Here is a 19,611-nt window from a genome sequence, read left to right as displayed (position 1 = left end):
CCACAATGGACTATGGCTCTGTGGTGACCTCAACCGTCTATGGTGCTCAAACACCCAAGAGTAACAAGATCCGCTAGGGATTAGTGGGGGAATCAAATATATCTTGGTGGAAGTGTAGATCAGGGCCCTCTCAACTACTCCCGAGCAAATCAACAAGTTTGGTTGGCTAGGGAGAGAGATCGGGCGAAAATGGAGCTTGGAGCAATAATGGAGCTTTTGGGGGAAGAGGTCGGTCAACGAAGAAGAAGGGGACCCCCTTTTATAGTGGGGGTAACAATCCAACAGTTACCCCACTAAACAGCCCCGTAGAGGGAGGTACTACCGTAGGGGGCAGTGGTACTACCGCTGGACCCAGCGGTACTACCGCCCCCCCTTACGGTACTACCGCCCAGCTAGAGAGGGCTAGAAGATAAAGGAGGGACTGGCCCAGCGCGGTACTACCGCAGTGGCAGGGCGGTACTATCGCTCTCGAGCGGTACTACCACACCTAGTACCGCTGCAAGTGCCGCTCAACCCGACACGAGAAGTGCCCTCCCTCGAGTCGAGGCGGTAGTGGGCTAGTACCGCAGCGGTACTGCCGCTGAGGACCCTCAAGCGGTACTACCGCTGGGCACCGTGGTGCTACCGCTGGGCACCGCGGTACTACCGCTGGGGCCAAAGACTGTCCAAACAGCAGGGAAACAAACCTCCAACGACGCGGGAAGGCCCAGAGGGTGTGAAACGAAAGTGTACGTGATGATTCCACCCTACCCTTACCAAAGCGGACCCCCTCTTGATAGTATGGTGACTCCTACGAAACTAGTCCACCAACAAGAAACGAAAGAGCTACACCGTCTTGAAAAACACTCCGAGGGGAAAGAAACCATCTCGAGCCAAAGGATGAATCTCTGAAATGCTCAAAGCACATGGTTAGTCTGCAAATATGTTGTCATCAATCACCAAAACTACATCGAGAGAGATATGCCTTAACAATCTCCCCCTTTTTGGTGGATTGATGACAACCAGGGATTTGCACAGGGAAAAGACATAAAAGTAAGGATACTTAGAACTACAAAATATAGAAGGGCTCCTGAATGTGTGCACCTAGTGAGTAGTGCCTTTGGAATGCAAGACACACACATTAGGATCAACACACACCCTATATTTTATAGTCCAAAAATTCTAGGCATGGGATACATGAGAGCAGGGTATAAAACAGGATAAGCATGCAACTCATAAGATAGTACAGTACTGAATAGACATAGATAATAAAGGTAAAGATAAGGTACCATATGTCTCACACCATATGTCTAGAACTTAGGTCTCACTGGCACCAAACCAAACCAAGCAAAACGATGAGAAAACACAAGACACCACAAACCACAAAGACACACTCACAACACGACAACAACACAAATCCCTAAACTCTCTCCCCCTTTGGCAGCGAGACACCAAAAGGGCAAAGAGTGTTTCTACGGCTCTAGGTGATAGCAAGATGAGAATCTCGAACATCACATCTCAACGTGATCGTCTGCACCTCCGTCGTCGGTCGGAAACTACTCGGCGTCTGAATCGGTCCATGGGCAGTGCTGCTAAACCCACTCCTCCTCGTCAGTGATCCTCTCCTCAGATCCGCTGTTAACAGTGGCACCCAACTGGAGCATGAGCTCCTTGTGACATCTGCGGGCCTTCTTCTCAGAGACATGAGACATGTACTGGCCATGAGACTCCATGAAGAAGAGCTTCTTCATCTTGCGCTTAATCCTCTTAGCCCATGAGGGCTCCACACCAGAGGGCTCATAGTCCTCATCCTTGTCGGCCTCAGCATCATCCTCGGACTCCATGTCAACCTCAGAAGGTGGAGCATCAGAACGAGGGGCCTGGGTGCCCCATTTGTCCTTCTTCCGCGGACGTTTGATATCATGAGAAATCAACTCTCCAGTTTCCAGCACGGCCCTGGGATAGTGATGTGCCCAGGCCTTCTCAATGAGCAGCATGATGAAAGGACCATATATCGGGCACTTGCGCTCAGAAATGGCAGACAGAAGCTCAGACCACATAACATGAGAAATGTCCAGGGTCTCTCCAGTGGTTTCTTCCTTCTCATGCTGGCAGAAGAGAAGCATGTCCACAAGATAGGAGTGGACCATATCCAGATTCCCAATGCGCGGGAAAAGAGTCTCGTGGAAGACACGGTGAAGGATGTCCAGATAGGTAGACAGCTCATAGGTTACCTTCTTTGTCTTGGGGTTAACCTTCTGAGAGCATTAGGGCCAGAGAGCTTGCTTGTGAGTGGAGGTGACATTGCGGTGAGGACGGAAGCCGACTGGATGCTCAAGCCCATGATCTTCCACCCCAAGTAACTCCATGAAGGCCTTCCATGTGACAGTGAGCAACTTGCCATTCGTCATCCAAGTCAAGGTCCTTTCTGCATTAGTTCCAAGATGGACAGTGGCATAGAATTGGCATATGATGTCGGCATCAAAGTCCTTGTTGAACTGTATGATTCTGAGAATGTTCAACTGAGTGCACATCTGAAGGGTTTCACTAAAGTACTCAGGATCCTTTTCCATTGGATCGGTGTCGATGGAACGGACATCAACAAAGTGATTCTTCTTCACCTTGATCACATCAAAGAAGATGGAGAACTGAAAGCGGTTCCAGAACGGGAGGTTAACCAAAGTGGGATCTTGATCTTCCTCATAGGGGTTGCGGCGACGCTTTGCCCAAAATTCCCTGGCAGTCATCTCAGTCACAGTCTTTCCCTTTGGCTTGTTTGTAGATCTCTTCGAGTGCTGAGGTGGCGGTGGAGCACTTGAGGTTGCGCCTGCTGGCGGCTGTTGAACACTAGAGGAACCACCTGCTGACTCAGAAGTGCGGTAGCGCTTTGACGTTGCACGACCGAGGTTGACACGGCGGACCTGCTGCTCAGGATGATCATCACTTGGAACCAAAACACACGACCAGAAGAAACACACGAAAGAAAGAGCATAAGCCACCAAACAAAACAACAAGGATCAAAGCTTGGTAGGAAAGGATGGAACTGGGCATCCAGCGGTAGCACCGTGACCCAACAGCGGTAGTACCGCTTGAGTGGTAGTACCATGACACAACAACGGCAGTACCGCTTGAGCGGTAGTACCGCTCGAGGAGAGCGGTAGTACCGCGCCAGATGGGGAACGGTGGTTCCCTACTACCGTGGTCAGATTCGGCACTACCGGAGATGCTAAGTTCAAAAACAAACCTACCAAATTTCAATCCATAGTGCCTAGAAGCCATCTCCATCCAACTCAAGCCTCGCCTTACCCAACTGACGAGAAGAACAATGCCTATTGCCCCTAAAAACTAGATGCAAGATCTAGGCAAAGAGAGAACGGGAACGAGGACAATACCGGCATCCATGGCTAGAGGACGTGGTGGGGATCAACTCCACCAGAGGAAATGGAGAGAGACGGCCCGAAAGAGGCGGCCGGCCGGGCCCCTCCTGCGGCGAGAGGTCGCTAGAGCGACGAGGAAGACAAGCGAGTGGGGGCGAATGGGTATGGGGGAGAAACAACTCCCCCTGCCCCGACATAACCCCCCGTCGCCCGCCCCGCAGCAGTAGTACCGCTGGGGTGGGCGGTAGTACCGCTTGACGCTTGTCAGCGGTACTACCGCTCACGCAGCGGTAGTACCGCTCTACCGCAAAAGGGCCAACCAAACCGGGCTTAGCACAAGAGAAGAAACCGAGGCAAAACGAGAACACACACACAAAACCGACAAAAAGAAAGAAGGCACACACCTCTCCAAGAGAGGGCGGTGGCCGAGGCCACCTATGTTTGAGTTCAGAGGTATGGCGCCGCGAAGATTTTAACCTTGGGTCCATGACCAACACTCATCTTTGAAGCACAACTACCATAAAAATGGCTAATGTGAAAGAGTTTGGTTAGTTTATGCATTATGGGGGGAGGGAAAGTTCATTGAGAGAACAACACTCCCCCTATGTCCATGCCTACACCTAAACTAGACAACAAGTTGAGTGAGGTGGGGTGTGCAAGGGTTCAAGTCACATTGCTTGAATCAATGATATTTAGCTCATGCCTTAACTCCCGAAATCTTGCTTCATCCAAAGGCTTCGTGAAAATATCTGCAAGATTATCATGAGTGTTGACATAGTTGAGCTCGATCTCCCCTCGCCTAATGTGATCCCGGATGAAGTGATACCTAATCTCAATATGTTTTGTCTTGAAGTGTTGCACAGGGTTGAGAGAAATCTTGATGACACTTTCATTGTCACACCAAAGAGGCACTTTGTCACAAGTGACACCGTAATCCTTTAAAGTTTGCCTCATCCATAAAAGTTGTGCACAACAACTACCGGTGGCCACATATTCCGCTTCCGTGGACGAGAGAGACACACAACTTTGCTTCTTGGAAGGCCAACTCACCAAAGAGTAACCAAGAAATTGGCACCCTCCGGAAGTGGACTTCCTATCCACTTTGTCTCCCGCCCAATCCGAGTCTGAATAACCTACAAGCTTAAAGTTTGCTCCTCTTGGGTAGTAAAGGCCAAAGTTTGGGGTATGAGCCAAATATCGAAAGATTCGTTTGACCGCCACAAAGTGACTTTCCTTAAGTGCGGCTTGAAACCGTGCACAAATTCCCACACTCAACATGATATCCGGTCTAGATGCACAAAGGTAAAGCAAGGAGCCAATCATGGAACGATATACCTTTTGATCCACCGCTTTACCATTGGGATCAATGTCAAATTGGCACTTGGTGGGCATGGGAGTGGAAGCCGGCTTGACATCACTTAGCTTGAATCTCTTGAGCATGTCTTGATTGTATTTGTCTTGGTTGATGAAGGTTCCTTCTCTCCTTTGCTTCACTTCGAACCTGAGAAAGAACTTCAACTCTCCCATGGAAGACATCTCGAACTTTGAGGTCATGAGAGCGGCAAATTCCTCATTGAAAGCTTTGTTAGGGGAACACAGTTCACGTCAATCCGGAGACTATTTGCCCGGTTTGATCCTTGTTGTTAACATCCTCTTATGGAGTAAACCGGTGTTTATCACAACCCGGCACGGTTTTATCATAAACCGGCACAATATGGAAGGAGTTATCAGTACTCAAGATTGGGGTTATCACCTTTACTACAAAAAGTTGGTAAAACCAACAATGTGATTCAATGTCGCAGGTATGATCTATTTCATATTTGATTATTCTTAAGTGCAGCCTTGGTTATAAACCCGGGTTATATGTTGGGCATTATGACCCGTCCGGCGGTAAACCGCCAGGACACTTTAAACTTGTTGTATGCAGGAACAGGTTTGTTAAATCGGCCTAGCTTTGGACTATAAGTCGCCAGTATATATATATTTGGATTGCGCCATTGGAATTATGCGCTTATAAATCATTGGGTTATATTATTCAAATAGCCAAACTTGGCTGAATTTTCATTATGATATTGAATGAATAAAGGTTTTCACCGGATTATATTATCTTGAATAGCCAACATGGCTGGATTTTTATGGTTATTAATAACCGGTATTATCAAGTTTTCAAAGTCGCTTTAATGGCTATTATTTTATCAAAGGATATGATTTATTCTACAATGGAAGGAATAGTCCCGAGTCGTTGCAGGCTTACAACCCGACACTTGGGGGCTACATTATTCAAATTGAGATTACATGCAAGTCTCATGTCGCAGCAAGCATGCACCATGACACTTGGGGGCTAATGCAAAGTCATTTTTACTAGTTTTATTGAAGACCCAACTCATCATATTATAATGAGCCGGCCCTTGGGGGCTACCAATTGCTCCTGTCAACAATTCAAGGTACACAAGTTTTCGTCCATAATATTGAAGAATCCATTGCTCAGTTGGTAAAGCACAAAGCTATTAACCTTGTGGACATGGGTTCAAGCCCTATGATGGAAGCTACATTATAATATGTTATTTTCATTAAAGTATATATATCAAGTCCCGGTTCAGTATTATCTTACTAAGCCGGCCCTTGGGGGCTACACGTTGCTGTTCAAAGTTTACAAGATTATATTTACAAAGTCCCTGCTCATTATTGCATAATGACCCGGCCCTTGGGGGCTACACTGATTGAAGTTTTTATAAGCAATTACAAGTCCCAGGTTGCTGCAAGCATGACAACCTGGCACTTGGGGGCTACATATATGGAGTATTCAGTTTATATGATTGAGATGAACAAAGCGGATTTCTTCAAGGTTGAAACACTTATTGGAGCAAGTATTAAGTTATCATTATGTTATCCTCTTAAGACTTGGGGGCTACAGGTATTATGCATATAAAGGAGGAACATCTTCATTTTATCAGTTTTGAGCAAATCAAGAAGATCAATTACATGACCCGGTGTCGACAACAATTATGACCCGGCGCCATCAATATTTATAAACCGACCGTTTTGGTAATATTAAACCAGCAAGTTTTACATCTTCAAACCGGCTGAATATCAGATAAGTATTTTCAGACCCATATTTCTTAAGCCGGCGGAGCTGAGTCAAAGGAGTTATTCTTCACAATATTTCTCGGTGACAAGCCAATGTCGGCAAATTGATTATGAAGTTGGTCTGTTGACCCTAATTTCCCAGAAGGAGGAAATAACAAGGACTTAAGGATGATCAGGTACCAGTTTACAAAAATTCTTAACCCGGAGCATAACCTGTCAAATTTGTTCTTGTGTTTATTTTGCAGCATAAGTTTACCATGAATAAATCCAAGCTAAACTTGGGGGCTAATGTCGGGGATATACCCCGCGGTGTAAACCGGCCAGAAGTTAACCTGGCCGGACTTGGCGGTTTATCTGAAGACCCCGCGGACACTTGGCGAGTTACTGGCGACCCGCCCTGACCTGGCAGTTTACAAGCAACCCACCTGGTCATTATGACTCACTGGTGATCCAGCGTGCGGGATCGACGGATAACAAGGCTCAAAGCCCAGAAGGCCGGTTCACGTTTAACGGTGGGCCGGTTTAAGAGGAAAGGCAAGAGGAACATTATCTTACAAGGAGCTAAGACCTGGACTTGTATCCGGTTTGTATTAGAGATAGACTAGTCCTAATCCTAATAGGACTCCACATGTAAACCGCCCCTTCAACATATATAAGGAGGGGCAGGGCTCCCCAAAAGGGGGAAGAGGGACAAGATTCACAAGTTCCACAAGTTGGACAAGTTAGGTTTAGACAATAGCTCTCGAGATAGAGCACACTTGTAACCGTGATCATCATCATCAATATCAATGAAGCAGGATGTAGGCTTTTACCTCCACCGTGAGGGGCCGAACCTGGGTAAAACATCGCGTCTCTCGTCCCGCTCAACCCCTCTCAAGCTACCACATAGATGCGTTGGCCTCGCGACTAAGTCCTGACACTAAGGACATCTGCCGTGACGTTTCCACGACAGGAACCAAAGATAATATCATCAACATATAATTGGAACACAAACAACTACCCTTTGACCTTCTTGGTAAAAAGAGTGGGGTCGATTAGCCCAACTTCAAAACCACGGTCTTGTATCAACTCGGTAAGGTGATCATACCACGCACATGGGGCTTGTTTAAGGCCATAGAGTGCCTTATCGAGTTGATACACGTGATCGGTAAAGTAGGGATCCTCGAACCCGGGGGGTTGCTTGACATAAACCCATTCATTAATAGGACCATTAAGAAAAGCACTCTTCACATCCATTTGTTGTAACTTAAAGTTATGATGAGAAGCATATGCAATCAACATGTGAATGGATTCAAGACGAGCAACGGGAGCAAAGGTTTCACCGTAGTCGATACCCTCGACTTGGGAGTAGCCTTGTGCTACCAAATGAGCCTTGCTGCGAATGATAATCCCATGAGCATCTTTCTTGTTTCTGAATATCCACTTGGTTCCAATGACATTGTGGTTCCCCGTTGTCCTTGGCACCAATCTCCACACTTCGTTGTGCTCGAAGTTGTTGAGTTCTTCATGCATGTCATTGAGCCAATCCGGATCTTCGAGCGCCTCATAGACCTTTTGGGTTTCAACACAAGAGACAAACGCGTGATGTTCACAATAGTTTGCTAATTGTCTACGAGTGCTTACCCCCTTTCTTAAGCTTCCAAGCACATTTGTCATGAGATGATCCTTGGTGGAGAGCTTGGAAGCAACCTTGGCGGCACGACGCTCCAATTCCTCCTCGGGGGTGAGACGAGGAGTGGTCACTTGATCATCTTGAGCGTCGTCTTGAGCTTGTTCTTGATCTCGTGGAAGCTCTTGATCTTGAACTTGCTCGGAGGAGGGAGCTTGACCTTGGGCATCACTTGATGTTACAACACCATATTGAGATTGATCTTTCCCTTGGTCTTGTTCTTGAGGTTGAGGGCCCTCACTTTGTTCTTCGGAAGCGTGTGGGTCTTGGGTTGGTGAAGGTTCCACTTGAGTAGAACATTGTCCTTCTCCTTTGGCCACACGGGGTTCCTCAATGGGTAGGATAAGACCAACGCCCATTCTTCTTATGGCTTGGGGAGGAATTTCATCACCTACATCACAAGTACCACTTTGATCCACTTGGGAGCCGTTATTCTCATCAAACTCCACGTTACACATTTCCTCAATAAGTCCTGTGGACTTATTGAGAACACGGTAAGCATGAGAGTTTGTAGCATAACCAACAAATATGCCCTCATAAGCTCTAGCCTCAAATTTAGACAAACAGACACCTTTCTTGAGAATGAAACACTTACACTCGAACACCCGGAAGTACTTGAGGTTGGGCTTGTTACCGGTGAGTATCTCATATGGAGTATTGTTCAAGCCTTTGCGGAGGTAGAGCCGATTAGATGCATGGCACGCGGTGTTGATGGCTTCGGCCCAAAAGATGTAGGGAGACTTGAACTCCGCCATCATGGTCCTTGCCGCATCCATCAACGTCCGGTTCTTCCTCTCCGCTACACCATTTTGTTGAGGGGTGTAAGGTGCGGAATATTGATGCTTGATTCACTCATCACTCAAAAACTCGTCCAAGGTGTAGTTCTTGAACGCGGAGCCATTGTCACTTCTTACTGTCAAGATCTTTGCATTGTGTTGTCATTGAGCTTCATTTGCAAAGTCGATGACGGTTTGTTGGGTCTCGCTCTTCCTCTTGAAGAAATATACCCAAGTGTATCTTGAATAGTCATCTACGACCACCAAGCAATACTTTCTACCCCCAAGACTATCAAAGCATGGAGGTCCAAAAAGATCCAAATGAAGGAGCTCCTAAGGCCTCTTCGAGTAGATGATAGTCGTGGGAGGGTGAGCCTTCTCATGTAGCTTTCCTTCGATGCAAGCACTGCAAGCATGATCTTTGGCAAAACTAACATTTGTTAGTCCACGAACATGGTCCCCCTTGAGAAGACTTTGCAAAGATCTCATATTGACGTGGGCAAGACAGCGATGCCAAAGCCATCCCATGTCAACTTTAGCCATTAGGCATGTCGCGGTCTTAGTGGGTCGCTCCGAAAAGTTAATCACATAGAGACCGTTCTCGACATGCCCAACAAAGGCTACTTTAAGAGTCTTCACTACAAAAAAGACACATCCGTGACATTTTGGGCCGAACGAAATTTTTTTTTGTCATACACATGACACTTATATGACGATAATTGTGACAAAACCTAGTATCATCATAGATGTGGTGGGCTCCTACTTCTATGACAAAAAATCATGACAGAAAATGGGCTTTTCATCCTGGGCGGGGTGGAGACACAGCTGCATGAAATTCTTTGGGTCGTCCATGACGGAAAAAACCGTGGTAGAAGCGAGGGCGATGAAAATTTCGGGGAGTTCCCAGTTACGGTGGGAGGTCGGGGACCGAGCAATGCGCGTTTCTCTCGTACACATACGCGTGTGTGAGAGGCGTTGGCTCTAACTGAACCCGAGCGAGGCGTTGGGCTCTAACTGAACCTGAGCGATTGCACTGCAGGCTGCGCATTACTGAACCCGAGCGATCGATCGATGGCTGTTAACTAAACCCGATCGAGCGATTCCTTCGCTACTGCTGATAACTGAAGCCAATCGATGCTGCCTCTGGGATGAACAGTGAGCGTTGCGGCGGGGGGGGGGGGGGGGGGGGGGGGGGGGGGGGGGGGGGTTGGATGAACAGTGAGCGGTGGCGTTGCCTCTGGATGAACAGGACCCCGTGGTGCGGTGGAGGGCTGGATGAACATTAGACGATGGAGGGGTTCCCGTGGATGGGTGGTTGAACAGGACCCTGTGGTGTGGAGGGCTGGATGAACAGTAGACGGTGGAGGGGTGGTTGAACAGTAGCCGGTGGAGTAGCGCGCGGTGGAGGCTGGATGAACAGGAGCCCGTGGAGGCTGGAGGAGGTCGACGGTGGAGATGAACAATATCCCGTCACTACAAAAAAATACACTTCCGTGATGATACATGTTTGTCACAGTAGGTCACTTTTTTGTCATGCATGTACATCCGTGACAAATTTATGATAGAATAAAGATAGTCATACCTGTGCTGTTGTAGAAGTGTTCCATGACATTACCAAAATTATCATCACGGAAGTGTCCACTTCCATGACGATAAATCGCGCGTCACAGAAGTGCTTTCGTCAAGGGTGACCGACACGTGGCATCCACTGTAATGGAATGCCGTTAAGCTATCGGGTCGGGTTTTGGATCGATAACCTGTTAACAGCCCCGACCAATGGGAAATTTCCACATGTAAAATTCTTATTGGCCGGACGAAACACGTGTCAGCTCGTTAGTGAGTCAGATAGGGCCTATGATACATCGACACGTGGCACGGCCCAACAGAGGCCCATTCCTGTGAAAAGGCCGGCCCGTTTGAATTGGTCAAAAGGTGGTGGGCCGGCCCATGGAAAGCCTGTTAACGGCCTGTTTGCATATAGCCCATTTACAGCCCGCTAACCCAAGGCCCGTTACGCCCTATCCGAATTTGGCCCAGTAGCGTCATCTAGGCCATCCAATATGATTCCAGCCCGTTTTCACTTCTGGTCCATGTATGGCCCATGGCGTCTTTCGGCCCATATGAGGCCCTATGTAACTCTTGGCCTATTAACGGCCCGTGGTGAAGCTGGCCCGTAATGAACGGTGTATCACTTTACAACCATTAACGGCCCGTGGTGAAACTGGCCCGTAATGAACAGTGTATCACTTTATACCCATTAACGGCCCGTTATTCCGTTGGGCCGTTTCCAGCCCATGTTATCTTTCGGCCTTCTCAGAGCCCATTTATTCTTGGGCTCATTTCTAGCATTCGTTTACTTATGGCCCGTTACTGTCATTTTCTGCTTGTGGGCCAAATTCAGCCCGTGGTTACAGTCGGCCCGTTTGTGGTCTGTTAATACGTTGGGCCGTTTTCATAGCATCATCAAATACGGCCTATTAACGATGGCCCATTATGGTCGGCCCATGAACGGATGATTCCAACTCTAGCCCGTTTACGGCCATAATGCGGCCTGTTATTGGCCCATGTTTGGCCAAACGATCATACGGCCCGTATAAGGCCCATTGATGATACTGCCCGTAGAAGGCCTACTGTTTCTACGGCCCGTAGAAGGCCCACTGTTTCTACGGCCCGTAGGAGGCCCAGTGTCACTACAGTAAATATTAGCCCATGGTTATTGTGGCCTAGTTTGAAAAAATAGGTTATTGCAGCCACTAGTTAACCGTGGAAAAAGAACTGCAATGACTACAAGCAAACAAATAAACAAGACAACAAGGAAATAAATAAGCAAGCAACTAACGCTAAGCTATCACGGCTATTACACATATTACATCCACTGGGCATCAAAGTTCGCCACCAGTGCAAATATAGGGAACAAAGCAGCATATCATATACACTGGCCGTCAAAATTGGCCACGAGTGCAAATAAACGCAACAGCAAAACAAGAGCATAACTGAAACAACTTCAGAAGAGCTCAAGAAACGTTATCCTGGGTATCCACCATGCTGGCAATAAGCTTAGCAAGCTGATTAGCTTTGTCCTGTTTGGTGCTAAAATCCTCCAACGCTTGCCGTTGCACCAGAAAGTATGCATCTGAATGCTCCAGGGACTTCCGCAGTCCTTCCTCTTCTTGTCGCAGCACAGCTGATCGATGTCTTTCAGCTTGTAGTTGAGACTCAAGAAACCGTACTGATTCAGACAGTGAGTTTGAATAGCTTGTGCAAGCGGTAGTGGCCAGTAACTCCAACACTAAACCAAGATAGGATGTGTCACTATCCTGAACCTTATCTGCATTACTTCCTTTACCGTTGCTTAATAAGGCACTCTTCCCCAATATTCTGTCAGCATTGAAAAGAAGAAACAAGCAGACACATAACAAGTTTAGCATGTACTAGTATATGAAACTCATTTCGGTGAACCAGTTCATTAGTAAGGTGGACAGGATTAAACTACCGAGTCTTCTATTGCCAAGTACTAGTACATAATAAAAGCATCAAACAAACATATATCTATGTCCTATGGTAGCAATGGGATCTTAAATTAGAACAGTTGTTCTTCAGGTTTAGGCACTTGTTCTACATGAACAGAGTACAGTAAGACGCAAGAATATAATACTTAAAAATAGAAAATGAGCTCATAGACCTTACCACATTCTTGGTTCGGGACCAGTACAGAACAAGGCGTTCCCAGTCATCGTCCAGTAAATGTGTCTCAGGAGAACGTAAGGGAATTTGATGAGTTTCTTTGCCGGTGAAGTACGTTTTCTTCATGTAATTCCGATACTGCCACCAAGCATTCTTGAAGATAGCAGAGGTATTAGCACATGTTACCTCATCCTGGGTTTCCAAATCGGTCCTTCTCTATAGAGAAAAATGGGAAAATTTGCTGTATTATAACCATCATGGAGGTAGGATGTATGGGACGAAGCAAAGTAATTGCCATGAATAACATTACTTACACATAACTCCTGGACAAACACCTGCAACTGGCATTTTCCTTCATATTCAGTATAATATTTCCAAGATGGGAAGATACACACATACGATTTAACAACATCAAATGTGATAGATGCTAAACTACGACTAGCTGGTTGTGCTTCCTCCACAGGAATAAGCGTACTAAATGGTGGAGTTGGGGTTCGCCGTGATAGTACTGGCTCTTTGGGCACTGGAGCTGCCTTACTAACTGCTCTTGTTTGGGAGCTCTGTGGTGGAGATGGTGCTGTGTCAACAGGAACTGGGTTACTATCGGCTGGGGTTGGGGTTAGATTGGGTGAAGCTGGTTCTCTATCCATCGTAGTAGGGGTACAATCTGCGAGAGTTTGGGTTATGTGTGGTAGGGCTGGTTCTTGTGCATGTACAACCGGGGTGCTATTTCCACCAAGAGGTAGCACTGTTTTATTTGAAGACCGTGTTTTTAGTCTGCTAGATACTGGCATCACCCGCTCCAATTCAAATAGCTGATAAACAGGAAACATAGTTGAATGTACAGACATTGTATGAGAGACAGATGCAATAGATAGTGTGGAAAAAAGAGGGCATGAAATAGTTGACATGTATATTGTTTAACTAAAACGGATAGCATGACATAATTTCACATATATGATGTCTATATAAATTGGATAACATAGCATAACATAATTCAAAGATATGATGAATAACTAAACAGGATCGCATGACATAATTCACCTACATGTTATCTAAGTAATCAGGATCGCATCATTTAATTCACATATGTGATTTATATGCTAAACAGAGGGCATTCGATATGATGTCTGAACTAAGAACATGGTGTTGAATATTGTGTATATGATGTCTAAACTATGCAATGCAAGACACCGTATGCATGATATGAGCAGTATAACCGTGCCAAGTTAGAGCATACACCTCAGTGGGGGAATAGGACTGGTCATCTGTCTCTGAATCCATCTCTGAGGAGCTATCGGGACCCAACAAGAGATCTGCTTTGACAGGTAGCACTGTCTGCTCTGAAGGCCTTGTTTTCACTCCAGATTTTTCCATCTCCCACCCAAATGGCTGATTCACAGGAAGAGTAGTTTAATGTACAAACATTGTCGACAAATGGAAATGTAATGAAGAAAAGGATGGGCAAGATATCATTCAAATATATGATGCCTGTTTAAACAGGATGGCATTGCACATTTCACATATATTATGGCTGGCTAAAAGACATGAGACTGCATAATTCCCATATATGATATAGAAACTAAACAGGTGGCATTACAAAACATGTCTAAACTAAGCAGATGACATATATGATGTCAAAAGTAGGCACTGCAAGGCGACATATGCATGATATGACTAACATCATCATGCCAAGGTAGAGCAAACACCTTGGGGGGTAAATAGGAGTGGTCAGCGGCGTCCGAATCCACCTCAGAACAGAAATCTTCCTCTGGATTACAATCTGGAGAGGGGTGGGAGGGTTTGCCATTGAACCCACCATGGAGCGATGTCTGCATGACATTGTATTGCCGCACAAAACTCTTCTCTTTTTCTCTACATGTTCAGCATGACTGTGTAAAATATCTGACATGCATACGAAAAAAATATGGTGAGATTATGTAAGGAGAGCATGTATAAATTTAGAGTGATGGTAACAACCAGTGGATCGATGTTTTTCCGTCGAACCAAAATAGCCCTAATGGATCGACGTGAATGTATAGTAATAAGTGATGCAACAAGTGTACAACCTCTTTGCCGTAGCCGTGTCGACCTCAACATCATTGGTTGATCGCTGAAGCAGTTGAGGCAGAGGTGGCTGTCGGAGGTGTGGAGGAAGATCTGAGGAATCTGTAGACGGCGTCCAGGGCACTGCTCTGTTGTGACAAATCGTTCTGTCGTTGGAGCAGCTCCGGTGAGCCGTAAGACGTCAAGGCTGAAGCAGCACAAGACAGACATCGTCAATCTCAAGTGGGATTCTAATAGCATCTCCAATAGATGATGTAAAATGGATGCAAAATTAACATCACCAAAAACCACCTGACTACAACAGATGAGGTAAAAACTGTTGACTCTGAACTTAACTGTCGAAACTGAAATTTACTGTGGAATCTGAATGCTACTGTCGAAACTGAACGCAATGGTAGCAGAGAGGCACTTGACATGTAGTTTAGGGAGGGCCTGCAGTTCATCTTCAACCTACAACCCCCTGAGCCGCCAGCCACCACCGGCCAAACCGCCGGCCCCAGCGCCGCCTCGCCGCCCCGAAAGAACTCGCCCCGGCCGCCCCAGCCAGCCCTCTAGGCCCCCCGCCCCCACCCTGAACCCTAAGATAGATAGTGGGGTGCCTCTCCGGCGAGCCCCCGTCCCCACTGTGGGTGGCTCTTCCTTAACTCCGGCGAGCCCCCCCAACCCCTGAAAATCGGCTGACCCAAAAGTCGATTCAGTCGACTGAAGTGTGGCTTAATCGGAGCAGAGCAGCAGCACAAGCGAGGGGGAGAGCAGCAGCAGCAGCTGGGCGAGCGATCGAGCGAGAGCCGGAGCAGCAGCAGCAGATCCGACTGGTATGGACGCCGCCGCCGAAGGGGCCTCGCACTGGGGGAGAGCCGCCGTGGAGATGTCGCCCGCAGCGCCGGCTTCAAGGTAGACGCTCCATGGGGGTGCGGGATGGAGCACCATTGGTGCCGGGAGGTCGAGTTAAGGATAAGGTGCGATGCGATGAGTGTACAACCTCTTTGGTGGCGCCGAGTAGGCCTCGGCTTCGTCCAAGGAGTCGGTGAGGATGCTGTGGTTCCGGTGGAGCAGGTTAAGGCGGCACTGTGGGGATGGAGCAGCCGCGATAGACAAGGTGATCGTCGGAGCAGCTCCTTGAAGGTGGAGGACGGGGTGGCTGAACCGGCGGGACGGCGAGATGGACGACGGATCCTCATTCGGGGAGGTGGAAGAAGGACGTCGAGCTATTGCGCTGGACGACGTTGTCGGGGAAGAGGCTCCGGCTGGGCAGCGGTGACGTGGCGGACGGAGGAGGGTGGGGTTTCGCGGCTGGAGCGGAGAGGTTATGGCGGCCTGGGATTTCGAATGGCGAAAAGGGGGCGATGGGAGGGGGTGAAGCATGACTTAGGAACACGCTTGTCCAAAATGTAGGGTGTGTTACAAAAGTAACCCCCACCGATTTGAACTAGCGGCCCTTTTGGCTCAGGGTTAGAAGGGGGATTTCGCGTGTCGGGATTTGGCAGCTGGAGGGAGTTTTCGCGCGCGTTGTAATTTCGGGATAGCAAGGCGCGGGTTGTGAAGGCGCCAGTTTTGGGAGCACGATATCTGATTTTTGGGATATAACAAGACGCGGGTTGAATTTTAGGGACAAGCCTAACGTGTAGTAATATTGTACTTGTACGTACCAAATCAATTCGCACTTCCCTCAACCAAAAAGAAAACGAAAAAAATAAAACTATTCACACCACACAAAGAGAGAGTCTTGCCCCGTTTTACTATACAAATGCTATTCAAAGCTACTCCCTCCTTCCATCTATATAGGGCCTAATGCGTTTTTCGATGCTAACTTTGACCAAATATTAGAGCAATGATATATGACATGCAACTTACACAAAGCACACCGTTAAATTCATCTGTGAAAGGTTCTTTCAATGATATAATTTTCACATTGTGCATGTCATTTACTATTAATCTTGTCAATAGTCAAAGGCGGTCTTAAAAATCTCATTACGCCCTATATAGATGGAAGGAGGGAGTATGAATCCATGTTATGTCCGATTAAATTTTTTCGCTTGCTATATAATGCATGTAACCTACTCATACCAACATTTTAGTGCATTCCAAATGTCTATACTACCGCTGCAATTCGAACTAAATTTGAATTCGTTTCTCTATTTCAATAAGAATCTACAATCATGATTGTTGCCAACTTCAACCATCATAGTTTCCTTGCTATCCGCCAGATATAAATCAGATGACCTATAATGCAGGATGGCAGGCACACCATCATCAACAACTCCGTTTTTTATAAGAGTATAGATAAAACATATCAAATGTAGTATACCATGTTCATAACCACACCATGTGTATCACCGTTATATATATTCACACATCCGTCGGTTTGAAACACTATGATAAATTCTTCAAATATCTGAATTCGCTTTTTATAATGAAGTATATATGATCTCTATTCGTCTTTTACACCCACACAACCCTCTTATCTTTGTAGCTAGCGCTAACTTTCTCTTGTGCATGCACACGCCCACATCCCTCTCACCCTCCCTCAGCATTCTCTAGCTCCATCGCGCAAATTCATCTTTTCACTTTAGGTCGTTCACCCACGGTGTGTGTAGGCCCCCCAGCTCCTTCTTTACGGCACACATCGATCGATATGCCTCTCTAGCCAGGTGTGCCTAGCACAAACACAAGCTTCCCCTCTTCTCTTGTCACCATCCATGCCTCACTCCCACCACTCTTTTCATCGTTCTCGTACTCGCACACTCCTCCCCCTCGATATAGTGTGCCTCTCGTACCACCTCCTACATGCATCCCTCTCTCTCTATCCTTCTCCTCGTGACTCATTTGCTTCTAACACACACATGCATGTATACCGATCGATCTCCCAACATATACCTAAATCGACTTTAACTACCCCCCCATTGATCGACGTACCTCACAAGTTATGTCTCTCCTTTCTCTTACAAAGGGCGATTGATCTTCCTATGTAGTTACGTCTGCTTACCACAGCCACATCGTCCCCCCTCATCATTCGTGCATGCCTCCTGACCCGTCTCTCACACGCACGTGCACAGACAACAAGCAGCCATCTCCTCTCTTATTGATATTGCGGGCGTGCCCTCCGTTTGTCTAGCAAGCCTATCCCACCATTTATTAGAAGCAACTCCACTACCACCCCCTCCAACACTCTAGCTCTGTCTCTCTCCCAACCTTATTCATCTCCTGCACATATGCATGGATGCTGATCGATCTCCCTTAATACATGAGGCAGATCGATCTCCTTAATACATGAGGTAGGCCTCTCTCCTCCTCCACACATATACCAGCCATTGTACCTCTATAGTTAATTGGGCCTCCCTCTTCCCCCACCACACACTGATAGTCGAGCGCTGCAGGTAGGTATCCATGCCACAGAGACAAACTGCACATGTCCCATCTCACGTTCCAGTAGGCCAGCCACTCTATATCTTTGACATGGGCACACACAAATTCGATGGCACTCTTTATCGATCGCGCGCGCGCGCACACACACACATCATCCCTCTCTTCGATTCTATGGACACCTCAAGCCGATGATACCTCCACTCTCTTCTCGTGGATCGCCCCCTCTATATATATATGTTATATCCAGGACTCTATTTCACACACATTGCATATGTTAAATTTTTTGATTGACCCCCCCCCCCCACAAAAAAAACTCTCAAGAACCCACACACTATATCTATCTAGGTTTGTATCTCTCTCACACAACCCCACGAAGGTGGTGTACTTATACAAGAAGAGAATAGGTGCACCGTGCACGTACTCACGCTTCGTGCCCAGCCACACCCGCGCGGGTACACGGTGGAGCTCATTTCTCCACAGAAGCTGAATTTGTTTTTGAAACATCAAGTGGCCAGAGACTCGAAAACTTATTTGCCCATTAGTGACTTGTCAGGGCGGTGGATTTTATTTGTACGATAATGCTGCTTCCACCTAAAGTAACGAAAGTTCTTATGTAAACTTCCTAGTAATTCCCTCTTCGTAGGTGCAACATTACTCCTAACATTTGTAATATCAGTTTGAAACTTGTAATATTGCCGTGTCCTATTCCTGCGTTTTCAAAATCCTGTGAATCAAACAGGTCCTGAGTTGGTGATGATGTTGTGCCTCCCATATTTCACCAATAGCCGTCGGATCAAGATCTAACGCATACAAACCAAGCTTCTCCATTTTTGCAAAAAGATGCCCGCACTTGTTCCCTATTTACAAACAACTCCTTGTCTCTCACAATCTAGGAGTAGAAGGCCGTGGAAAAATCTGGCGCGATGGCCGCTGCCGGAGCTGTCCACCCCCAATCTTGGTGTTCCGTGCAATGCACGGGCATCTACGCACGGGAAATTATGTCGAACAGGGCTAGTTGTAAGCAAGTTAGCTCTACAGCCATGATGATAGTGACTGCAGACGGTGAGGCTGACTATGGTATGCCGAACACGGCGCCTATACTCAGGTGTCATCTCCGGCGCAGGGTCTTGTCACTTTACCGTGAGGAGCAGCACGTAATAATTTGACCAACGGGTAGTGCAGTGCTAGTACTCCTACTACTACATTGGTAGTACTACTACTAGTACTAGTAGCACCACCGTCTGGATTTAGGAGTACTACCACGTCCACCGGCACCGAGGAACGTCTCCAGGTAGTATTGCTTGAGGCCGCCAGGGCGAGGGGCCGCTTGGACGACAACTTCGTCTCCTTGTTCGACGAGGTCCTCGTCGGTTTCCTTGACAAGTTCACGGTCGTCAAGAAGCTTGCGGACGAATTTGACGTAAGCCTCCAGCCGACACGCCCAGGCTCTGCGATGCCCGCCACCCTCAACGGCCACTATGGTAACAACCAGTTCGACGCACTGGTGGCCCTGCGACTGCCCGCCGTCGTGCCGGAGAATGTCCACCTCGAGGTCGCGCTCGCCGCGCAGCGCCTGGCGTAGCAAGACACCATCGACATAACCACC

Source organism: Triticum urartu, chromosome 2 (assembly GCF_003073215.2).
Source record: "Triticum urartu cultivar G1812 chromosome 2, Tu2.1, whole genome shotgun sequence".
Taxonomy (NCBI): Eukaryota; Viridiplantae; Streptophyta; class Magnoliopsida; order Poales; family Poaceae; genus Triticum; species Triticum urartu.
The sequence above is the reverse complement of the archived record's forward strand: the minus strand, read 5'-3'. Positions refer to the sequence as shown.